Source organism: Camelus ferus, chromosome X, assembly GCF_009834535.1.
Source record: "Camelus ferus isolate YT-003-E chromosome X, BCGSAC_Cfer_1.0, whole genome shotgun sequence".
NCBI lineage: Eukaryota > Metazoa > Chordata > Mammalia > Artiodactyla > Camelidae > Camelus > Camelus ferus.
The window spans coordinates 35,805,072-35,831,477 of record NC_045732.1 but is presented as its reverse complement, the minus strand read 5'-3'; the positions used below and the strand labels follow the sequence as shown (position 1 = coordinate 35,831,477).

At 39.5% G+C, this 26,406-nt stretch overlaps 1 non-coding gene and 1 pseudogene across 1 annotated transcript; both read right to left on the bottom strand.

Annotated features, from left to right (window-relative positions):
* Positions 1-6,618: 6,618 nt before the first annotated feature.
* On the bottom strand, positions 6,619-10,880 carry LOC102507926 (annotated as a pseudogene).
* Positions 10,881-23,140: 12,260 nt separating this feature from the next.
* Positions 23,141-23,247, bottom strand: LOC116662340. Its single transcript, XR_004318376.1, has one exon. It is a non-coding gene; the product is annotated as a U6 spliceosomal RNA (small nuclear RNA).
* Positions 23,248-26,406: the final 3,159 nt, after the last annotated feature.

The following is a 26,406-nucleotide window of genomic DNA, read 5'->3' as shown; positions in this document are numbered from 1 at the left end:
CATTTTGCTGGGCTGGAAAGAAAGCTTTGGGGCAATGGAAGATTTGGCTCCAGGAAGGAAAAAAAATGCATTGAGCATTTCTCTGTCATCTCACAGGAACCCCGAGGGGAATTTTGGAGTCCTGCATGATATTAGGAGATAAAAAGGGGACAAAAACCTTTCTCCACCCTGAATCTGGTGGTGGAGGCCTCCTGAGTGCCAAATGACACAAAAGCTCTCTTCTTTGACTTTAAAAATGTGCTCACCAGCTGAGATGGCATTCAATCTGTGCAACTAGGGAACTTGTATTTCTTTTAGAGATTGTGGAAATGGCTGTGATGTCACTGATAATAACTGTGTAGGGCAATGTTTTCTAAAGACACTTTGAAGAAAAAGTGTACGGTGTCAAATAAGTTTGTGAAATGCCGCATCATCTACTTTTTAAATAGCAAGTTAAAGTCTGGGAGAAGCGCATTGTTACGAATCCTGTGTAAAATTGTTCAACTTGGGCTTGTCAAGAACTTATTTGATCACACAACCCTGACAAGGTGTACATTTCAAAAAGTTAAAAATCATGATTATCACACAAACATAGTGCACGTGTCAAAAGTTTATTTAACACCAAGACTTATTTAACTTGTTAATGAGGGTGTGTGTTAGTGCTAGCTCAAAGAAGGATCTGAGAGACTAGTACATACAGTCACTGAAAGAAAGAAAGCTGAAATAAGATTGTCATTGGGCAGAAATTATTTGCATTTCTATTGGACAAAAGCCATTGGCAACTTGTACAAGTTAACCTGTAATTTTATAGAATCTTTGCCTTAATCAACAGTAAGTAGTAAGTCAAACAATGGTAACTACCTCTAGAGCATTTGTTCTCAAAGTGTCCTCCCCAGACCAGAAGCACCAGCATCACCTGAAATCCTGTCAGAAATTCAATTTCTTGAGCCCCCACTCAAGACCTACTGAATCAGAAATATTGGGACAGGACTCAGCACTGTGTTTTAACAAGCCCTCTAGGGCATTCTGATGCTTATGAAAACTTGAGAACCACTGATCTAGAGACTTGATCTTCAGGCAGTATGAGTATATAGCCAACATTCCAGGATGACTTTGCAAAGATATGTACCCATTCCACCCTATTTCTAAGTTTTGGACAAATTTTCTTAGCCTAGTTTTCAGTATCACACTTTGGAAATGTGAATGTACAATGAATAAAAACCATCCAGAAGTTTAGAAAAAGGCAGGCATTTGTTATTTCCTATTTCATCCTACTTCAAATAACAGTTCAAGTCACACGTTCTCTGAGAAAGCGTTCTAAGCATTTTTAATCCTCTCCAATCTCTCTCCTCCTTGATCTTCTATAGACTCCTAATTTACACAGTTTAACCATTAGTTTAACACAGTGTTAATAGTTTTATGTGTGTTAATTTTATTCTCACGTTGAAAACTGCATGAAGGCAGAAATTGACTTAAATCCTCTTCTCAATCCAAACTTTGAAGTCACAGAATCATTGATTTTCAAGATTGGAATGTACTTTGAACCTAAACTTGTCCAGCTGAGTATAATGTTAGAACTCTCTTCTCATCTGTGGTAGACAAATTCTAGGTTGTCCTCCTAAGGTTCCCCCTACCCCAGTGTGCACATTTTTCACAATTCCCCAGTCAGTGAATATGATGGTGTTTAATCACATAATTAGGCACAATTGACCTTAAAAGAAGGAGATCATCCAGGTGGACTGACCTAATCACACGAATCTTTTAAAAGTAGTTTCCTCTGACTGGTCACAAAAGAGAAAGTCCAATATTCACCAGAAAGATTAAACATGTCATTTTTGACTTGAAGGTGGAGGGAGACAAATAACAAGGAATGTGCGCAACCTCTAGGAGCCAAGAGCAACCCCTGGCTAACAGCCAGCAAGGATATAGAGACCTCAGTCCTACAACTACAAGGAACTGAATTCTGACAAGAATGAACTTTGAAGTGGATTTTTTTCCCTAGAACCTCTAGATGAGAATTCAGCCTGACCAACCCCTTGATTTCAGTCTTGTGACGCACTGAGCAGAGAACCAGTCATGCCATGTTGGACTTCTGACCTACAGAACTGTGAGCAAATAAATGTATGGTTGTTTCTAGGCACTAAGTTTATAGTAATTTGCTATACAGTTATGGAAAACTAATATATTACTTTCCTAAGAGTTAAGTTGGCTCCTTCTTGAATACTTGGGCCAAAAAGGAACATACTCTCCATAGCCCAGGGCTATGTGCACCCTTCATTCCTGCAAGATAGCTCATTCCAGTTTTGGACAACTCTGACTTTTAAAGAGTGCTTGATCATAATAAGCAATGACTCATCAATATTCCCTTTACTCCTGTCTTAATCGGTTCAGGCTACTGTAACAATACAGACTGGGTGGCTTATGAACAATACATATTTGTTTCTCATACTTCTGGAAGCTGAGAAGTCCAAGATCAAGGTGCAGGCAGATTCTGTGTCTGATGAGAGCTTACTTCCTGGTTCATAGCTGGTAACTTCTCCTGGTGTCCTCACATTATGGAAGGGCTAAGGGAGCTCTGTGGAGTCTCTTTTGTAAAGGGCACTAATCTCATTCATGAGGGTGCTGCTTCATGATCTGATCATCTACCAAAGGCCCCATCTCCTAACACCATTACATTGGGGTAGGATTTCAACATACGGATTTGCAGGGAACACAAACTTTCAGTCTATAGAGACCCTTTAGAGCCATACAATGCAAATCTGAGCTTGCTTCCATTTGCCTCCATTCTTCCTTGTGGCTGCTGCTGTCAGACAGTGATTTGAGCCACACAAAGCCTTGGGTAGAAGGTTCCATAGTACACAAGGCTCACTATCTAGACCCAGAGACCCTATCTAGCTTCCAAGCCTGTGTTCATTCAAATACACCACACTTTATGTTGGAGGAATTTTTTTATCACCACCCTGCCTCCATATGGAGCATCAGGATAAAACTAGATTGTATTAAGGAAGGTGTCAGCAAACTTTTCTGTATAGTAAATAATTTTAGGCTTTGAGGGGCATACAGTCTTTGCCACAACTACACTGTCGTTAGAACACGAAAGCAGCCATAGACAATATGCACATAAATAAGCACATTTGTGTTCCAATAAAACTTTATTTATAAAACAGGCTACATGATGGATTTCGCCTACAGTAATTAGCTACTCAACTATAGTTTGACTCTAGAGGGTTTCACACCAGCAACTAAATTTAAGTGCCCAGGTTAGAAGTGACATATATCCCTTTAACTCACAACTCACTGGCCAGAATTAAACATGTGGTTCCACTCAGCTACAGGGAGCAAAAAGGTATAATCCTACTGTGTTCCCACAGGAAGGAAAGCAGGAAATATTTTGTGAATTATATATATGGCTACCACAGAGAGCATTTATTAAAGTTACATGTCTGCATGCCTGTCTTTTCCACTACAAGGAAACCCCTCAAGGTCAAGAACCTTATACATAGAGTCAAATGAATGTAGTAGATGTGCATAAATATGTCTGATTGATTGATAAGGGAAAAGAGAGAAGCAGAGGGAGGGGAAAGGGAATTACAAGAAGCCAGTGGGCGGGTAGTGATTGTATTGGTAATTGGGGAAATAATTATCATTACTGGTAGTGGCAATATTTATGGTGATTATATGGCGATGTTCTTAAAAGAGCAATTGATACTCCTATACTCATCTTCCAGTCACTCCTCAACTCATTTCAATCTGACCTCTTCCCCCAATGCCCAGTTCCCTGAAACTATGCTTGCTAAAGTCACTAGTAACCTCCTATTTGCACAATTTAATAAGCAAGTTTCTTAATCCTTTTCTTACGGAACTTCTTGGCTAGATGTGAAACCACCAAACAGTACCGTCATGAAATTTTTGACTCCATACACCTCTGTGACACAACAATTTCATGGTTCTCCTCTGTGTCTCTCCAGCCATCCTTTGAACTTCCCTTGATCTTCCAACTCCTTAAATATAAATGTTTCTTTGGACTTTATTCTCCTCCCTCTGCTCCTCTTCTTACTCTGCTACCATCACCTGGATGGTCTCACCTACTCACATAGTTTCCGCCACCATCTATAATGCTGTTGACTCTCATACCCCATATTGCCCGTCCATACTTCCTCCTGAGTTTCAGAATCATGTATCCAACTTTTAGTCTCATACTTTAACCAGGAGTTCCCATGGATATTTCAAACAGAACATGGCAGAAAATATACTCGTGTCATATCTCAGTGGTTGCAATGCCATCTCCACCAGCCATCCTACCTAGAAACCTATGAGGTGTCATCTGCTCTTCCTCTATGGTCCCACTTCTCTATCCAGCCTGAATATTTCTCGCTCTTCCTTCCTTTCCAGGCTACTCTCTTGGACTACATTCTTAACAACTTTCATCTAGATAACGAAACAGCTTTCTAGTTTATCTCCCTAATTTCTTTGGTTTTATTGTGAAATATTTTGTACAGAAAACTATGGCAATAAATAAAAGATATATCCAGGCATCCACCACCCTGCTTTTTCAAATCTTAATTTGTTATCATATGTTTACCTGATTTTTAAAGGAAAATAATAAAAGATCTAGGTGAAGTTCCCCAATCTCATTTTCTTCCCTTTCTCCCCAGAGATAATCAGTATTATGAATTTAGAATTTGTCATTATCATGCAAGCTTTAGTTAAATGATCTCACTTGTGTACGCCCCTAGAACATAGATAGTATTATTTTGGGGGTTTTAAACTTATATAAATGAGACCAGACCACATGAATCTTTCTAAAATTTGCTATTGTCACTCAGTATTAGGTATTATAAAATACAATATGAAGACACTCGGAGGACTTCAGTTGGGTTTATATGTTGATATTTTATCCAGCAAACCCGATGAAGCTACTTATTTGTTTCAATAATTTATCTGTAGGTTCTATTGAATTTTCTACGTAAACAATCACATAACCCGCAAATAAAGACAGCTTGTCTCTTTGTAATCCAGTTTGGATACGCTGTTTTTCTTGACTTTTTGCGTTGGTTAGTACCTTCAGTATAATGTCGGACTGAAGCGTTTATTAACGCTTATTGAGATCCTGACTTTATGGGAGTATGTCAAAAGTGTCACAATGAAATACATGTTTGCCCTAGGTTTTGGATGGATACATTTAGTTGAAATTTATCAAATGCTTTTTCTGCTTAAGTGACATGATTATAAGACTTTGTTCTTTATTAGCGTGGTATATCACTTTAATAGGTTTTCTAATAATAAATTATCATTTTGTTTCTGGGATAAACTCTACTTGGTTGATGTCTTGAAATCGTCCCAGGACTTGTTTTAATCAGGTATGGCAAGGTGACAGATATGAAGACAACTGCCTTTGAAATAAGAATTTATGACTCAGAGTTCCCAGGAGAAGAGGACATGTCACACCATGCAGGGCCACATGGGGAAGTACCAGGGTTGGGTAGGAGGCAGAATGAGCAAGGAAAATTAAGAGCACAAGCCTTCATTGTGGTTTTGGTGGGAAGGAATGGGCAAGGGAAGTTAAGCACTTTAGGACTGGCTAGTTTGAATAATTTCAGTGGGCTCTGGGCTATGGGGGTGGTCCCCAATTGTCCTGTACCTGGCCCTGGGGTGATTTAGGGCAAGGAGAATATTGGCTTGGTGTGAGAGAGGTCAATAAAGAAGGTGGTTGGGGGCATGGACTATATAGATTGGTTGGTTTGCATATGAAAGACATCCAGGCAGGCAAGTTGTTTAATAGCTCTAGGAATTAGCTAGCCCTGGAAGAGGCAATCTCTTCAGGATTAGCAAGGCCCCAGGATGTCAAAGCATGACAAAATACAGAAAGTTAAAAATATGATTACTACAGGTTTCATTTTTTGTTATTTTGTTTTTAGTACTGTTGGGTTTGATACAGTGACATTCACTTCACGAGATAGGTCTGCAATTTTCTTTTCTTACATTTTCCTTCATAAATTTGGTTTTGTGTGTGTGTGTGTGTGTGTGTGTGTGTGTGTGTGTGTAGAAGAGATTAAGAGAGAGAGGGAGAGATTTCAAATGAGCAAAATGTATCCAATTGATGAATCTGGGTAAATGGTATATAGGAATTCTTACAATTTCTCTCTCTCTCTCTCTCTCTCTCTCTCTCTCTCTGTGTGTGTGTGTGTGTGTGTGTGTGTGTGTGTGAAGGCTTTATCTGGGATCATGCAGGGCTGGAGTAGGGGCCCTGCTTGGGGAGCTGCGTCTGCACATCAGTCCAATACTGGTCTTCAGATCCATGTTGGGGAACTCAGGGTTGAAACTTACTGGTGAGGGGTCCAGTCAGGTACCTCAAAGCAGAGACAACCACTGAAGGGAAGGATGGCTCTGGTTGGCTGATGCAGGAAGGACAACAACGGGGGTGGATTTGCTGAAGAAAATAAGGTGCTGTAGACCTTTAAAGGGCCAATATGAACAAGGATTAGGGGAGGAAAGGGGCCCGATAAAGGGGATGGGGGAAGGGAAAGAAAAGAAGGAGAATGGAACAAGAGGAATGATTCTGGGGATGTAGGGAGGTCCAGCTTTTCTCCAGGGTCCCAGTGAAGCTGGGGCACCTCCTATCTTCTGACCTTCAGGAACCTACCTGTTGCCAAAGGCAGCCATCTTTATGTACACAGGGCCTGGGAGAAGCCAGCTGAACTTTACGTAGGCAGAAATCTTCAGGCCCTCTATGTGGTGATGAAGTCTTTCATGTTAGAAATGTACACAGGCCTTAGGGCTCAAACACACGGTGCAGGTCAAGAATGTCATAAGGGAGAAAATCCACAGAGGTGATCTCGTCTCCTGCAAACCATGGCCTCTTCTCCGGAAACTGAGAAGAGCTTCATCTCTTCATGGAGCTCCGCCAAGGACTCAGGCTTCGGTTTCTCAAAGTGAGGGCTGTAGCTGACACTGGCCAGCTAATTAGAGGTGTCCATAACGTAGTTCTCAAAAATGTCCACGTGAATCTTCTCCCCTTCTGTCTTCCCTCATAGGTTGTCCTTGCAAGCAATGTAGCAAAGGGTGGCATTGCTCTGGGTGATCTTGTGAGCATCACCAATTAAATAGTGCAGATTGGGAAAGTCCAAGCCCAGCTTCAATTTCTCATTTGGCCACTGGCTTCTGTCATAGGAGCATCTCCCATCCGGTTCTCCTCATAGTTTAAGTCTTTTTATTCCAGAGTTCAGTAGGCATTCTGTGAGAATTGTTTCACATGGAGATGTACTTCTGATGTATTCATGGGAGAGGGTAAACTACACGTCCTTCTATTCCATCCCCCATCTTGAAGCCACTCCCAAGTCTTTGTATTCTAGCAGCAGATGGTGTAGAAAGCCTACAAATGTCCCAGTAACCCAAGGTCATGGCCAGGGTTCAGCTTTCTGTGGACTCCAGAGATGGCCTCAGTGGAGCTAGGCTGAAACTTCATCCTTGCAATTTTTCTTTAAGTTAGAAATTATATCAATATAAAAAGACACAGGAAAAAAGGAAAGAAGGGAGGGAGGGATCCTTGGGAGTCAAAAATTCAAAGGAAGCGTACTAAGTAAATATGCGCTAGGGCTTTGGTTACCCTAAGAGCTTTACTTACATCAGTAAGTAAAATACTTGTATATTAATAACCACTTGGAAAGGCACCAAGGCCTCGGGCCCATGTGAGGCAAAGAATGGAATTAAGAGTCCTCTGAATAAAACATTGAATTTCAAAACTCTTTATTCTTTTTTTCACTTGAAGTATAGTCAGTTTACAATGTTGCATCAATTTCTGGTGTGCAGCATCATGTTTCACTCATACATATACATGCATATATTCGTTTTCATATTCTTTTTCATTATAGGTTAGTACAAGATATTGAATATAGCTCCCTGTGCTATACAATAGAAACTTGTTGTGTATCTATTTTATATGTAATAGTTAGTGTCTGCAAATCCCAAACTCCCAATTTATCCCTTCCCACCCTCTTTCCCCCTGGTAACCTTAAGTTTGTCTTCTATGTCTGTGAGTCTGTTTCTAAAACTCTTTATTCTTTATTCAAAACGCTTTGGAATATTTGGACGTATAGACAAGATATAAATTCTCTAGCAAAAGGTCAATGTCTGGGTCTGGGATTGGGGTGGGAAAAAATTCTCCCTTGAGAATTTAAAAGTGCAGGCTACCCTTATAGGGCTCAAATTGACACTACCTGAGTGGCAGACATTGTCGTCTCCAAAATGCAGTTCTCCTTTCTTTCCTGAGCACCTGAAAGACTGTACTTCCCACCTCCCTTACAGGTGGGTGGGGCCATATGACTTGTTTTTGCTCAGGGTTAGTCATTTCTGGGCTGAGGAAATCAAAACTCCTTCACCGTTTTTGAGTGCTTTCCTCCCCTGCTTTAGAGACCTGGAAGTCAGGACAACATCATAAAATGAAAACAGCCTGGATCCCTCTGAATCACGGACTGGGGAGAGATGATCTAAAGAGATGCCCCACTTGAAGCAGAATCTGTATGAACAAGAAACAACCATTTGTTATCTTAAGTGACAGAGATGTTACAATTAAATTCATTTGCTCACTCACTGTCTCCCTACACACACACACACACACACACACAATTTATGAAGGCAAATGTAAAAAACCAGAAATCCTAGACATCTCATGCAGTAAAATCCAGCAGTGTACTGAGGGCAAAACAAAACAAAATAAAAACGTCTAGGGTTGATGCAAGAAATGCAACCAAGTAGGGTTTATCAGAAATTAGATGAATGTGATTGTGATCTTGTGATTTATAACAAGAAATATTTTTTTGGTCTTCAGCCTGGGATCTGGCACAGAGCATCTAAAACACTTGGAATGTCTTGTGATTAGGGAGATAAAGGTATCTTTTGTTATGTTAAGGAAGAGACCTTTGGAAACCACCTCAGGATAGGGCCTGGTCAACAGAGGGACCAAGGAAGTGATGGGAGGGTTGGAAATTTCAGTCCCACAATCCCCACTCCCAGGGAGGCGAGAGGGCCTGGAGAGTGGATTCAATCACCAATGGTCCACAATTTAATCAATCATGCCTATGTATTCCCATTAACTGTGCAACAGCATTATATCTTATAGAAAAAAAAAAAAAAGCGTGTCTACCTTAATCTAAAACCCCAAAAGGACAGGGTTCAGAGAGCTTCTGGATTGGTGAACATGTAGAGGTGTGGGGAGAGTGGGGCACCTGGAAAAGGCATGGAAGCTCCTCACCCTTGCCCCATACCATGCCCTATGCATCTCTTCCATCTGGCTGTTCCTGAGTTATATCCTTTCATAACAAACCAGTAATCTAGTAAGTAAACAGGTTTCCAGAGGACTGTGAAAACAAGAAAACAGGCCACCATGAATGAGAGTCAGCATAAAAAAATGAAGAATATTATTCTTTTAAACTTTATATAATGAAATTGTATATATACTGTCAGTATATTTAATTGGCCAAAGAAAGAAAATAAGAAATTAAAAATCATGGAGGGGAATACTATTATCAACAAAACAAACAGAAAGATTTGAAAACCAGTGAAATGAAATTTTCAGAAATAAAAACTATATAGCTTTGGAAATGACCAACTCAGTGGATATGGTAAACAACGCACTATATGTAGCCAAAGAGAGGAATGCTGAACTTGAAAAAGAATGGAATGAAAAAATTACCTGAATGGAGTAGCACTGAAAAGGAAATAAAAGATATAAAAGCACAATTAAGAGACCCAGAGACTAGACTAAGAATGTTCCAGAACCCAGCTGCAAGAGAGCCTGCGGAACATAGATTTTAATATTCCAGCCACTGCAACACAGGACAGGACATGAGATCAGTGTTTTTTCTTACTGCTGGTTATAATCCATTAGTGGGTTGTAAAATTAAAGAGTCATGATTCGTATTTTTTAATGAACTGGGATGAGATGGAGTAGACTGGAAAATATCACAGTGCACATTCAGGGTTGCTATTGCTTCAAGCAAATTTTGTTTCACTTATATAAATGGAGAGACTGTAATATGGATGTGTAATGGGATAGCGCTTACAATGCATTTATTACTGATGGTTCCAATCCAGAGAAATTTTAAATGCATGATGTTAACACTGTGGTTCGCAAAGCTTAGCCTTTATCAGAATCCCCTGCAGGGCTTACTAAAGCGCAGATTGCTGGGCTCCACCCAAGTTTCTGATTCAGATCTCGTGTGAGGCCTGAGAATTTACATTTCTAACAAGTTGCCAGGTGGTGTTGATGTTACTGATCCAAGGAACTTACAGGCATACTTCAGAGATATTGCCGGTTTGGTTCCAGACCACTGCAATAAACTAAATATCACAGTAAAGCAAGTCGCAGAAAATATTTTGCTTTCCCAGTGTGTATAAAAGTCTTCCATTAAGTGTGCAACAGCACTGTATCTTATAGAAAAAAAAAAAAAAAGCGTGTCTACCTTAATTTAAAAATACTTTATTACTAAAACATGCTAACCTGAGCGACATCATGTGAGCCTTCAGCGAGTCATAATCGTTTTGCTAGTGGAGGGTGTTGATTCGATGTTGCTGGCTGCTGACTGATCAGGGTGGTGGTTGCTGAAGCTTGGGGTGACTATGGCAATTTCTTAAAATAAGACAACAGTGAAATTTGCCCTTCATGAATGATTTCTCTGTAGCATGCAATGCTGTTTGATACCATTTTAACCACAGTAGAACTTCTTTCAAAATTGGAGTCAGTCCTCTCAAAAATCTGCCGATGCTTTGTCAATTAAGTTGACGGAATATTCTAAATCCTTTGTTGTCATTTCAACAATCTTTACAGCATCTTCACCAGGAGTAAATTCCATCTCAAGAAACCACTTTCTTTGCTCACCTGTAAGCAGCAGCTGCTCATCCATTAGTTTTATCATGAGACTGCAACAGTTCAGTCACATCTTCAGGCTCCACTTCTAATTCTAGTGCTCTTGCTATTTCCACCACAAGTGCAGTTCCGTCCTTCACTTAAGTCTTGAATCCCTCAAAGCCATGCATGAGGGTTGGAATCAACTTCTTCCAGACTCTAATCCTGACCTCTTCCCATGAATCATGAATGTTCTTCATGGCATCTAGAATGGTGTGTCCTTTCTAGAAGGTTTTCCAATGACTTTGCCCAGAGCCATCAGAGGAATCACTATCTATGGCAGGTATAACCTTATGAAATGTTTTTCTTAAATCATAAGACTTGAAAGTTGGAATTACTCCTTGTTCCACGGGCTGCAGAATGGATGCTATGTTAGTAGGCATGAAAACAACATTAATTTCATTGTGCATCTCCATCAGTGCTCCTGGGTCATCAGGTGCATTGTCAATGAGCAGAAATACTCTGAAAGGAATCTTATTTTCCTGAGCAGTAGGTCCCAACAATGGGCTTAAAATATTCAGTAAACCATGTTGTAAATAGATGTGCTGTCATCCAGACTTTGTTGTTCCATTTATAGAGCACAGGCAGAGTAGACTTAGCATAATTCTTGAGGGCTTTAGGATTTAGGGGATGGTAAATGAGCTTTGGCTTCAACTTAAAGTCATCAGCTGTCCTTTGAAGATTTGAAGACAGGCATTGACTTCTCCTCTCCAGCTATGAAAGTCATAGATGGCATCTTCCAATATAAGGCTGTTTCATCTACATTGAAAATCTGTTGCTTAGTGTAGCCACCTTCATTAACTATCTTAGCTAGACCTTCTGGTCAACTTGCTGTATCTTCTACATCAGCACTTGTGTCTTCACCTTGCAATTCTGTGTTCTGGAGATGACTTCTTTCCTTAAACCTCATGAACCAACGTCCACTAGCTTCAAACTTTTCTTCTATAGCTTCACCTCTCTCAGCCTTCACAGAACTAAAGTGAGTTAAGGCCTTGCTCTGGATTAGGCTTTGGCTTAAGCGAATGTTGTGTCTGGCTTGATCCAGACCACTGAAACTTTCTCCATATTTGCAATAAGGTTGTTAAGCTATCTTATCATTTGTGTGTTCACTGAAGCAGCACTTTTAATTTCCTTCAGTAGCTTTTCCTTTGCCTTCACAACTTGGTGAACTGTTTGGTGCAAGAGGCCTACTTCTTGGCCTGTCTCGGCTTTCAACATGCCTTCCTCACTAAGCTTAGTCATTCCTAGCTTTTGATTTAAAGTGAGAGAGACGCAACTCTTCCTTTCACTTGAACGCTTAGAGGCCATTATACAGTTATTAATTGGCCTAATTTCAATATTGCTGTGTCTCAGAGGATGAGGCAGCCTGAGAAAAGGAAAGGAGGTGGAGAAACAGTCGGTCAGTGGAGCAGTTAAAATACACACAACATTTATCCGTTAAGTTAGTCGTCTTATTCATGGCGCCCCAAAACAATTACAACAGTAACATGTAGATCACTGATCACAGATCACCATAATAAATACAATAATAATGAAAAAGTTTGGCATATTGCAAGAATTATCAAAATGCGACACAGAGACACGGAGTGAGCAAATGCTATTGGAAAAATGGCGCCAATAGACTTGCTCAATGCAGGATTGCCACAAACCTTCAATTTGTAGAAAACACAGTATTGGTGAAACACAATAAAGCAAAGTGTAGTAAAATGAGGTGTGCCTGTACTCTGAAAACAACTGCTCTAGAATGGTGGTTCTTAATGTTGGCTGCACATTATAATCACCTGTGGTGCTTTTAGAAGTCCAGATACCCATGCTGCACTCCAGATCAGTTACATGAGACTCTCTGGGGTGAAACTGGGCCACCCATTTGTTTTTAAAGCTCCCCAACGTGATTCCAGTGTAAAGCCAAGAATGAGAACCACTACTCTAGAAGGATGGAGGAATCCATGTTGAGCACCTGCCTACGATTTTTTACCATACTTGATTACATCCATCATTATTTAAGTTATCACCTTCAGGAACTGCTTTAGAATGTCTTGACCTCTAGTTCATCATGCTTTCACTGACAAGCAGCACCATACTCTGGACCAAGAGTGAGATTTGAAATCAGAAAACTAGCCTTTGAGTACTAACTCTCTTCCTTACATGCTCTGTGACCTTGGACAAGGTCATGAGGCTCTGTTTCCTCACCTGCATAATGAGGAAGATAGCAAAAGCCTAGTCTACTTCACAGGATGGACATGATGGCATAGTATAGGCAAAAAACCCCCAACTTTATAAATAATGAAGCTGCTGTGTCTAAAACCAAGGGCTCACACAGAGTGTGGAGGACCAAGTGATGAAGGAAGATATTTTGATTGGAGTTAGATGTTTAAGGGTCTTAAATATTTGAAGATTCCCCTGTCTTCTTCCCCTGGAGTTCAGACAGCATGCTCTGCACTGGACATTTTTAAGCAAGGAATTGATATGAATCACTGGTGCTATTTTTAAAACAATTCGGGTGACCATTCTCCAATGGCAAACAGAAAGGAAACCCAGAGAGCTGCGATGAGACTATCATACAAGAGTGGGTGAGAGTCTGAACTACAGCAGTTGAAGAAGGGAAAGAGAAGAGGACGCTACTTCAACGTATCTCTTGGCAGAATAAACAGGACTTAAATGAAGCAATTAATAGAGAAGAAATTTCACTTGTGTTATGTTCACACATGATACCAAAGTATTCAGACTTTTTAAATAAAATTTCATCCGTGAGCTGGATATATATATAGATATAGATACAGAGATACAGTCGTCTCACTATTTGGTTAGACATTCAAATTAAGTAATGCATATTTTGGTATTATTTTAGATTTATTATAGATTAATTTAAGAAAATTAATTTATACTCCCAATCTTGTCAGAATTTGATTAATTGCTCAATACAAAATTTCACTTCTTTTGGGAAAATAAATTGATGCTGCTCTTTACTTAGGATGAAGAAAGACATACTAGTAACTTGGTGCTAGCAAGACATTTCAAACACACACACACAAAAAGCCAAATGTGGTATTTTTACCGTAAGTCTGGCTACTGTGAGGCATACAGACTGATCACAAAATAAGGCTTACAAACCTCTTCCAAGAACCAGAGCTTGGGAAATACTGTGTACTGTGTCTCTGGGAAAGTCATCATACATATTGGCATGTTAAAGGCTCCAAGAAGTCACGTAGCAAAAAAAAAAAATGTCCATTTCTGCTTAATGTAGCATTTCTTACCCTTGTAAGACTATGAGAATCTTCATTATTATTTTTATTTATTCATAATATCTATTAACATTATGTGAAAACAGTGCAAGTTACAGTACACTTTGGGTTTTGAAAGTTTACAAAAATGATCTCCAAACTTTGAAATAATACACCTGCAAGCATAATTATACTTATATACTACTTATATTTTATATACATTATACAACCACTGTGTACTTAAGTATTACCTACACTTATAACATACATGAAACAGAAATTTAAGTTGATGCAATGTAAGATAATATTTTCAAAAATCTATTTTTATTTATTCATGGTATAAAAATTCTATAGTCCTAGCAGACAAAGTATATTTAAAAGCAAGGAAAATTACCAGAGATAAAAAGTGACATTACATCATGTGAAAGGGTCAAGTCACTAAAAGACATAAGAGTTCTAAATGTGTGTGTACCAAATAGAGCTTCAAAGTACATGAAGCAAAATCTAATAGAATTGAATGGAGAAATGGATAAACTCACAATTACAGATGAAAAATTTTCACCACTCCTGTCTTAGTACCTGACAGAAAAAGTATACAGAAATTCAGCAAGGATATAAAAGAACTGAACAAAATTATCAATCACATGGACCTAATTGACATTTATTTATCAAAAAATTCACTTAACAGCAAAGTGCTCATTTTTTTTCAAATGCACAGAAGAATGTTCACTAATATAGACTACTTCCTGGGTACTAAGCAAACCTTAACAAATTTAAAAGAATTAAGATCATCCAAAGTATATTCTCTGACAATAATGGAATTAAACTACAAATTAATTACAGAAAGACCTCTTGAAAATACCCAAAACTCTTGAAATTAACACCCTTCTAAATAATCCATGGGTCAAAAAGGAAGTCCCCAGGGAGATTGGAAAATATTTTGAACTGAACAAAAAAATGAAAATACAGCAAAACATTTGTGAGATGCAGCTAAAATCATCAATACATCAATTAAAAGACAACTGGTAGACTGGATTACAAAACAAGACCTACCTATATGTTGTCCACAATTATCTACAATTAGAGAGAAATGTATAGCATTAAATGCTTGTATTCCTAAAGAAGAGGGGTCTCAAATAAATAATCTAAGTTTCCACATTACGAAATTGGAAAAGGAAGAACAAACGTAAGTTCAACAGCTCTTTTGCACATTTTGCTTTGGGATAGCCCATGAACTTGTGGGTGGTAGAAAAGATTCTCAAAGTCGCTCATTCCATTTCAATATACGGTTTCAATGTGTGGTTTCTACTTTGCAGAAAATATAGCAGTCGAATTCACTTAACGAGTCTCATGTAAATTTCAGTACCCTAGAACAGAACTAACAAATGGTGAGGAGACCTCAGTCAACCTGTCGGCATTATGGGATCACACTTTTCTCTCAGGAAACCATGCACGCTGGGCATGACCCACAATAGCCTTCCATGCAGATGAACTGAGTGAGGCCATCAGTGTCAGTCTGAACATCAACTGTTGATAAAGCTTAATGTCTTTCTTACTTTTTAAGGGAAAAATTCTAATATTTTCTGCCTGTACCCCAGCGGATCATCTTATGTACCCCTACTCAGGAACTTCTAGGCTAGAGAATAAAGGGGCAAAAAAAATCTAGTTATGAAGCAGCTTTATCTGTGAGATGATCCCACGGAATTCACCCACAATAGACGGAATACGCTGAGTGTAAAGTGAATCTATTTCTGAGGCTGAAATAATACTTTGGAAAACATGCTACATTTTGTTAAGTTGTCAACCAATAGATTTCGATGCCTCCTTGAATGTTGTGCTGTGACGATCTTCCAAATACCACATTCCACTGTCAGCTTGATATTTAAAACCAGCTGGCCTCACTCCACCACCATCCATTATGTTGCATTGTTTTACAAGAAATGTGACTTCTCTGGCAGCAGACATGATGATCCCAAAGAAACTGTTTTTCACATTTTACTGTGTGTATTTTTTAAATGTATTTATCCTAGACACATAAGATATAACCTTGAAACAACAGAATTTCTTCAGTTAATAGATTTATACACGTTGCTCCATTTTTTCAGGATGAATTCATTTTAAATATATATTTTTTTTAAAGTTTAAAATCTCATCTTTGTTTGCTCCGATGCTTGCAGGGGAGTTGGCTCATGATGCTTTCTCATTCGGGATCATCTTCTGTTGCTAAGAGACTTGCATATTCTTAGAGATGTCTTAACATCATTGGTAGAAAATGTACTCAGAAACTAATCTATGAGTGGCCATTTTTCCTATAAAGAATCTTGGTCAGATAGACTTTGAAAGAGAAGGTATTTTCCTTTTCTTTGGAGAACAGTAGGAGTTCAACCCTGAAATTTAAACGTAATCTATCACAATCATGGTCAATTTGATTCAGTTTTCAGGGTGACACTGACCCTGTTAGAGCCTGAATTTTCCTTCTGTGTCCCAAATATTTGCTCTAATACAGAATGAATAAGAAAGTGCAAATACTTAATTATTACACACATTTATATATGCTGAGTATATTAGTTATCTATTGTTGCATAATAAATTACCACGTATATTTGTAGCTTAAAACAACACACATTTATTATCTCATAGTTTCTGTGGATTAGGAATCTGAGCATAGCTTAGCCAGTTGCTCTGCCTCAGGGTACAGATGATGTCAATCAAGATGTCAGCCATGTCCAGAATCTCATCTCAAAACTTAACTGAGGAGGGATCCACTTCCAAGCTCACCACATGATTGTGGACAAAGTTCAGTTCCTTTTGGATTATTGAGCTGTGGATCCCCATTCCTTGTTGGCTGTTAGCCAGAGGTCATCCTCAGTTCCTGGCCACATGGGCTTCCTAAACATGGGCCTCCTAAACATGGCTTCATCAAAGCAAGCAAAGGAAAGAATCTGGAGAGCAAGATGGAGTTTACAGTCTCTTATAACCTCATCATAGAAGTGACATCTCCTCATAGTTGAGACAGTCCACTGAAGCAAGTTACTCAAGGAAAGGGGATTACCCAAGGCCATGAATATGAAGAGATGGGAGTATTTGGGGGCTATCTTAGAAGCTACCTACCACACTGAGACACAAGATCCGTCTCCACTTTCAGACTTCTCATTTCAAAATAACAGACACAGGACATGCACATAATAAAAATAATCTTTCTGGCTTACAGGTAATAAGGTACCAGTGAATTCAGCCAGATTCAGGTCAAAAGAAGATTGACAGAAAAGGCTTGAGACCAAGTGTTTTTATTTTTCAACTCCTGATATCAATACATGTCTTCCTTTCTTGATTTTTAATGTCTACCACTAGTAGAGTCTGAATATATTTCTCAATTTTAAAGTAACAAATTAAAAATGGACTATAACTTTTTCAAACAATTAGTGCCATATGATAGTCACAAGTCAAGAAAGTGTCTCTAACCTCCATTAGCAAACTTCAAGACTAAATATATTAGAATCACTGGTTGGTTTGAGATAAGGAGACTTTACGCAAGTATTTAAGTGCAGACATTTTTAGCAGGGAGGCAATGTCAGGAAACGCCAGTAGGGAAGTGGGGAAATGAAAATGGAAGCGAATGCAGCCAATAAAAAAAATGCATTTTTAAGCTATTTACCATTGTGGCAGCTGGAGATCAGTTCCTGTGGGGAACCGTGGGAGACAGTAAAGAATATACCTCAGAGTTATCGCAGCTAAGGGTTAGAAAGCTGGGGCATTTATTCACTAAGTCTCCATTGTCATTGGTTGACAACTATTTCTGGAAGCATTAAGTCTGGCACTTTATGCTTACTGTGTGTGGAAGTTGAGCATGCTCCCCCAACCAAAGGGCTAATAAAGCCCTCTGGCAGAATCACAGGTGTTCGCAGTAAGCAGCCTTCGACATGTAGAGGTGAGTGTGGAAGAAATACGGATGGGGCACCGATAGCGTCTGCCACAATCACAGTCACTAAAGAGTTGCTGAGAGACCACCCAGGCCTTTTCCTGCTTCCATCAAATACCATACCTAAAAACAGCCCGAGGGAGGCAAGCAGTTCTGATTTCATGTCAAGTTACCTTGCACATTCTTGATCATGGCAGGCAAGGGATGAGATAAAAAAAACCTAAGATCTGAAATGTACACGAAGTTCTGAAACTCTCCCCAAAGAGCCTGGGCTCCTCTCCCCAAACAAAAACAAAGATTCTAAGTAGCAACAGGTCTAATGCTTTATCGATCCTTGGATTGGGCAGGCTCCTGGAAGAACATTCATCAGGTGAATGAAAAATACTGCAAACCACATCAGTAAACAAAGAACGCTAAAACCATCAAGTCATCAGCGGCTGCCGCCACCCCCCAGGGAAGACAAGCCTGCAGCCCGGCCCCTGCAGCCACTCACCATGGTGCACCCTGAGGGGACTCAGAATAAGAAAGGACAGGATACTGGCTCCAGATAGCTAGATGCTTGTCAGAGGGATGAATTCAATGAGCCCACATGTTTGCTCCCTCCCATACATAGAAAAGCACTAAATTCTTTAACTTCTTGAGATGCCTGTTTTTCTTTAGTTAACAAGTCATCTTTTAATGTTCCAACTACCTGGTCTTTGCTGTAAAGCTGCTATATATCCTAGCTCCTCCCCTACCTCTTCGGAGCAGTCCCTCAGAGCCATCTGAGAGGCTGTCATCCCAGGTTTGAAGGGGTTCGAGTCTTCAGAAATGTCCGCCAAATAAAACATAACTCTCAACTTTTAGGCTGCGCGTTTATGTCAGTCGACAATCATTTGACAGCCTACAAAGTATCCTTGGAAGTAGTGATAGGCCACAGAAGCCCCAAAGTACCCTGGGAGGTTGGGACAAATCCCATCAGTCTCGAGGTAGTAATGAGCCACATTAGCCCCCCCAACAAATCCTAGTAGGTTGTCGACTGAAGGGACTGCTCCAAAGAGGTGGGGGAGGAGCTAGGATGTATAGGAGCTTTTCAACAAAGACCAGGTAGTTGGAACTTTAAAAGATGGCTTGTTAACTAAAGAAAAACAGGCATCTCAAGAAGTTAAAGAATTTAGTGCTTTTCTATATATGGGAGGAAGCAAACGTTTGGGCTCATTGAATTCATTCCTTTGACAAGCATCTAGCTATTTAGGGCCAGTATCCTGTCCTTTCTTATTCTGAGTCCCCTCAGTGGGCACCATTGTGAATGGCTGCAGAGGCTGGGCTGCAGGCTTGTCTTCCCTGGGGGGTGGCGGCAGCTACTGATGACTTGATGGCTTCAGCATTCTTTGTCTACTGCTGTGGTTTGCAGTATTTTTTGTTCACAAGGTAGTACCTGGCCACATCACCCCCAAAGTACCCAAGGATGGTCCACATAAGATCTGAGATAAAAAGATACCTGATTTTCTAGTTCTAAGACCTCTTTCACATTTGGAAAATGTAATCAGCAGCAGGCACACTGAAGACAGTCATGCATTTTTTTCCAGCCATTTAAATGATAACCACATCTATCAAAATTCATCAAATTGTACATCTGAAATATGTGTAGTTTACTGTACAGAAATTAGACCACAATAAAGGTGTTTAAAATAAAAATAAAAATAAATAAATGGTAACTGACCTCAAGTTATAATTGAACTAAGATTTCCAAACACAGCTGAACTTTCCCCACAGTTAAATTGAATCGACATTTGAAGTCACTGGTAAGATGATTACTAGCTCCCCAAAGGCAGAGTCTTATTTTGTTTCCCTTTGTATGCTTAGTTCAGTCTTTGGGGTAATAAATAGGTATCAGAGAATCAATAAATCCCTTGGTTGAATGCTCCCTTAAGGCAGAAACTATCAATGATTACCGCTTTGGAATCAAAGGAGTGACGTGTCTATTTTCAAATACAATTGGGAACCAAAGAGTTAAATAAAGTTAATACAGATTTGTTTACTGCAGGAATTGTCAGAGCCTTTAGAATGCCAAGCTGCATTGTAAGTCACCAGGCTAGGGCGATAGCATATGCAGCATTCCCTAAAACTATTTAACCACTGAACTCTCTTCTTTCCCCTATAAAGTATTTCAAAATCCCAAAGAATTTTGAGATATTCTAACTCCTCAAGGCTGCTTAATGGTTGAAAATCATAAATAATAGCAAAACTGAGCTGTGATGGGGGGAGTTGAGGACAAGGATGTGGCTGCGATAAGAGAGGAGAGATGGGAGCATAATGATGCAGGGTCCTACGTTAACTAATTGTGGCCACTGGTAAAAATTAGAGGTCATAACACAAGACAAAGAGTACTTATAAGGGCCCTAAGGTGGTTCCCCCAATCATGACACATCCTTGCTTACAATAGGCTCTCCTCCATCTTTGAACCCCATAACCAGTACTACCCTTAAACCTGGGCAACTGGGGCACCTTAGTTGGGCCCCTCACCTATAGGGAGGCCCACAATTTAAACCTTTTTTAAAAATTTTATTTATTTTTTATGGGGGGGTAATTAGGTTTTTCATTTATTTATTTATTTTAATTATTAATTATTTCATTTATTTATTTATTTTAATGGAGGTACTAGGGATTGAATCCAGGACCTTATGCATGCTAAGCACATACTCTACAACTAGAACTGTCCCCCGACCCCCAAAACTTTAAAGCTTGGAAGGCCCTGCTCTAGATTTCCTCCAGCTATGCCCTCCACTGGAGGCAGGTAATCCCTACAGCCAGGAGGCTGTATCCACTCAAAGCCCACAGCCTCCCTTCTAAGTCAAGCCCTGGGTGGGTCTCAGGAGTCTGAAATTCCCTGCTCAGAGGGACTCAAGCCATTTCAGGGCCCATGCAAGCTTGTTCCTGGGGCCATCCTCTTGAGAGCAGACCATGCTAAGGGGTGGCTGGTGATTGGGGTGCAGGAGTAGATGAAACTTAGTCGCTTGGGCTAGAATAGTGGTTCAGGACAAAGCCAGAAGGGGAAAGAAAAGAAGGAGGCACTGCACTGCTAGGGTCTTCACTGAGACTCTTGCCTCAAGCCCTGTAAATGTTGGTTAGGGGCAAACCTACCCTTGCGAGTACACTTTTCCAATTCAATAAGTCCATGTCGGGAGACAATGACAATGACGCCAAAATTGATATTTATTCCAGGAAAACTACCTGTGACTTCCTCATCATTTGCACACTTATAAATTATCAGATAACAGTGACATTTCCAGGATTTTTCTCGAACATCTCACCCCACTTCCTGCCCTCACATTTTGCAAGCATATACAATAGATACACTCCAATATGTGGCCATTGCAATATGTATCACAGCTAAGACATTTTAAAAGGCCTCTGAAGAAACTATGTGTGTCACAACAGTGCACTTAGATCAATTCACAAGGAATCATTGAAAAACCAAACGGACTGCCTCAGCCAATAAGCTAGATTGTGACAACAGGAAACGTCACGGCTCCACCCAGTGGGTGACCTTCTTCTAGCCCAGATTCAATCTGAAAACTGAAAACTGAGGGTGTCAAGAGAGTAAAAGGCTATGATGGGTCTGCAGCATTGGGAACTGAGAAACAGTAGGCCACAGAGCCAGCCAAACAGAAAAGACATTCCTAGATAACAAATGACTCAAGTTGGAAGAGAACACTAGAAGAAATACTTTCCTCTAGTTCTTCAATTTTATTTTATTTTATTTTATATTTTATTGTGTTAAGAATACTTGACATGAGATCTACCCTTTTTTTTAATTGAAGTATAGTCAGTTACAGTGTGTCAATTTCTGGTGTACAGTATAATGCTTCAGTCATACATGAACATACATATATTCCTTTTCATATTCTTTTTCACTATAGGTTACTACAAGATATTGAATATAGTTCCCTGTGCTATCCAGCAGAAACTTGTTGTACATCTATTTTATATATAGTAGTTAGTATCTACAAATCTCGAACTCCCAGTTTATCCCTTCCCTTACCACCCCCTTGCCCCTACCCTCCGTAACCGTAAGTTTGTTCTCTATGACTGTGAGTCTGTTTATGTTTCGTAGGTAAGTTCATTAATGTCTTCTTCTTTTTTTTTTTTTAGATTCCACATATAAATGATATCTTATGGTATTTTTCTTTCTCTTTCTGGCTTACTTCACTTAGAGATTACCCTTTTAACAATTTTTAAGTATATAATACATTGTTGATTATAGGTACAATGTTGTACAGTCAATCTCTAGAATCTTCTTGCTTGATTGAAACTTTATGCCCATTGATTAGTAACTCCCATTTTTCCTTCCCCCCAACCCCTGGCCACCACCATTCCACTCTTTGATTCTAAGCATTTAACTATTTTAGAGAGTCATATAAGTGCAATCATATAGTAGTCACCTTTCTATGTCTTTCTATGACTGCCTTATGTCATTAGCATAATGTCCTCAAGGTTGTCTCATATTGCAGAATTTCCTTCCTTTTCTAGGCTGAGTAGTAGTCCATTATAGGTATATACCATATTTTCTTTATCCATTTATCTGTCAATGAGCATTTAGGTTGTTTCTACCTCTTGACTGTTCAGAAGAGTGCTGCAATGAACATAGGAATGCTAACATCTGTTTGAAATCCTGATTTCAATTCTTTTGGATAAATATCCAGAAGCAGGATTGCTGGATCATATGGTAGTTCTATTTTTAATTTTTGGAGGAATCTCTACATTATTATCCATAGCAGCTGCACCCTTTTGCATTCCCATTCACAGTGTGCAAGTGTTTCAATTTATCCACATCCTCACCAACATTTGTTATATGCTGGAGTTTGTTTTTCTTTTTTTTTTCTGATAATAGCCATCTTGACAGGTATGAGGTGATATCTCTTTGTGGTTTTGATTTGTATTTCGCTGATGATTAGTGACATTGAGCATCTGTTCATAATATCTTTGGGCCATTTGTATGTTTTCTTTGGATAAATGTCTATTCAAGTCTTTAGCCCATTTTAAAATCAGGTTATTAAGGGTTTTTTTTTTTTACTATTGAATTGAAGAAGTTTCTTGTACAATTTCTTATATATTTTGGAGATTAACCTCTTTTTTTTAAATATGGAACTCTTCATGAATTTGCGTGTCATCCTTGCACGGGGACCATGTTAATCTTCTCTGTATCATTCCAATTTTAACATATGTGCTGCCTAAGCGAGCACAAGATTAACCTCTTATCAGATAGATGGTTTGCAAATATTTTCTCCCATTCCATATATTACCTTTTCTTTTTGTTGATTGTTTCTTTTGCTGTCAGGAAGCTTTTTAGTTTGATGTAGTCCCACTTGTCTATTTTGCTTTTGCTGCCTGTGAAGAAACATCTTAAAATGGGTCAAGCCGATGCTGCTGGTCCATGGACCACCCTTTGAGAAACACTGTTAAAAACTCCAGATCCTTCAAACCCTACCTCAGATCCAGGGGAAGAGAATCACAGGAAAGAGGCCAAGGATCTGATTTCTTAACAAAGTATCCCTGGTGATTATTCCGGTCTAAATAATCACTACACCTTTTATGTGCACTAAAATTCATGCTCCTTTCTTATTCCTCAGATACTGACTGATTATCTGGCTCCCCAAGACAGAGTAGGTTAGAAGCTATCTACTGCGTGGTGTAGAAGCAGGTTTATTTGTTTGTTCAATTTTTAAGTTTAATGTGAGATATTGTTTGCAGAAAACGATTTGCTATCATACAAAGGCGTTTAATATCAATGTTTTCTTTATTAAAGTTACAGACTCCAAACCTAGTTTCTCCTTGAGCTTTTGAGTTCAATTTACAACTCTTAATATTCTATTTATAAATCTAATAAAGTTTAAGGATCACTGACACAAATGTCTTTGACTGATGATTGGTCCCATTTAACTAAGTGCCTTTATAAATTAAATAATTCAGTTTACTTTTTAAGCCCCTTAAATATCTGACTAATGAATAAAACCTTCTCAGCACTTAATTAATTCTGACAAACAGAATAAATCAAACTTAAAAGTATAGTGCATCTTAAAGTTTTCTTAAATGTCCAAACATGTCAGTATAATGTCCTTAAAACTAGGGACAAAGCCTAGAGAAATTCTTCCAGGTGTCCTTTTAAAATCTGTAAGAGTTATATAGAATAGGATGGAAGATGCAGGATTCTGTCAAGTTCACAGTATTTAAAACTAAACATGAAGACTTCTAAATATCTTGAGATATTAAAGTTAAAAATCCCATTCTCTGAAGGAGCAGCCTGAGGCTTCAGGATTCTGTGAATGGCTGGAAGAATTTGGTAGTAATTAGGCACAAACCAGGGACATGGTCTATGTGATTGTGATGGTTAATTCTGTGTCAACTTGACTGGATCATGGGGTGCCCCAAAAGTTAGGAAATCATTATTTCCGGTTATGCCTGTGAAGGTGTTATTTCTGAGTGAGATTAGAGTTTGAATGGTCTCAGTAGAACAGATATCCCTCCCAGTGTGGGAAGGCAAGATCCAATCTATTAAGGCAGAAGAAGGAAGAATCTGCATCTTCTCTGCCTGACTGCTGAACTGGGACATTGGGCCTCTCCTACACTCAGACTGAGACTTACACCATTGGTTCCCCTGGCACTCAGCCCTTAAGATTCAGGCTGAACTACATCACCAGCTTTCCTGGGTCTCCAGCTTGCAGATGCCAGATTGTGCGATTTCTCAGCTTCCATAATTGCATGAGCCAATTCCTCATTATCTATCTCCCTCTCCATCCATCCATCTATCTCCTATTAGTTCTGCTTCTCTGGAGAATCCTGACTGATACAGTGATCATCCCCTTTTTAATCTTTAGTCTGTATATAACACAAGACACTATGAGTATAAAAAGGGGACTCAGGTTGGCAGTTGGGATCAGGAAAAAACTGTTCTGTCTGGCTGCTGATTCAGACCCCACAGCCCAGCTAATGTCTCTGGACACTGTGTATTATCAACTGTTAAAAGAATATTTGGAATGATGTAATGGGGCAATTAACTAACCCCCAAATCTCAGCTGCACAGCACAAGTTTATTTCTCTCTCATGGAATGTCCAGTGCAGATGTTCCTGGCCTGAGGCTTTCCTCCAAGCAAAGACTCAGATCCAGCCTTATTCAATCTTGTGAGGCTTCCATCTTCAACGCATGGCCTCCAAGGTCACAATGGAAGAAGAAAACACAGAGCCTAGACAAAGCAGAGCAGATTTTAATTCAATGACTTGGAGGGTCACGACACTTCTGCTCAAATCCATCAGCAAGAACTAAGCACATAGCCCCTCCAGATAAAGGCCAGGCCAGCTGGGATATGTGGTCTAGCCACATGCTAGAAGAAATGAGTTTGAGTATCTAGCCAATCTCTGCCAGAAATGGCATAAGTGTTCCTTTAAGGGGTTTATTAGTTTTCTAGGGCTGCCATAACAAATTACTACAAACCAGAGGTTTATAACAACAGGAATTTATTTTCTCATGATTCTGGAGGCAAGAAGTCTACAATCAAGATGGCAGGGCCATGTTCCCTCTGAAGACTCTAGGGGAGAATCCTTCTTCACCTCTTCCAGCTTTTGGGGGTTGCCAGAAATCCTTGCCATTCTTTAGCTTTTAGCTACATTTCTCCAATTTCTGCCTCCATCTTCCCTGTCTGTGTATATGTCTCCAGCTCTCCCTCTCCTTATAAGGATACCAGTCATCAGATTTAGGAAACACCTTAGTTCTGTATGACCTTCTCTTAACTTGATTACAACTGCAAAGACCTGATTTCCAAATGAGGTCACATTCACAGGCACCAGGAGTTGAGGCTTCAATATATTCAATGTACTGGTTGTTGGGGTACACAATTCAACCCACTACAGAGGGAATATTAGTTTTTCATTATGCAATTTCTGTGGATCAGGAGGTCAGGCATGGGTTAGTCCAGGGTCTCACCAGACTGAAATCTAGGGCACTGGTTCTCATCAAAAGCTCAGGGTCCTCCTCCAAGTTCACCAGTTGTTGCCATAATTGAATTCCTTGTAGATTTAGGACTGAGGTCCCAGGTTTTTTGCTGTCTGTTGGCCAGAGCTCATCTACATCTTCAAAGTCCATGGGAGTACATTTCTGTGATGCTTCCCCTTCTTTTAAAGGCTCACTGGTTAAGGCAGGCCCAGCCAGGAATCTGATTTGATTAGCTCAAAGTCAACTGATTAGTAACCTAATTACAGGAATGACATCTTATCAATATTGGAGGTTCCACCCACACTCAAGGGGAGGAGAGTATACACGGGTGTGGGTCATTGGGGCATCATCTTAGAATTCTGCCTACCACAGGGATAGGCTTCTTTTAAGCCCAGGAAGGTTTAGAATGAAAACA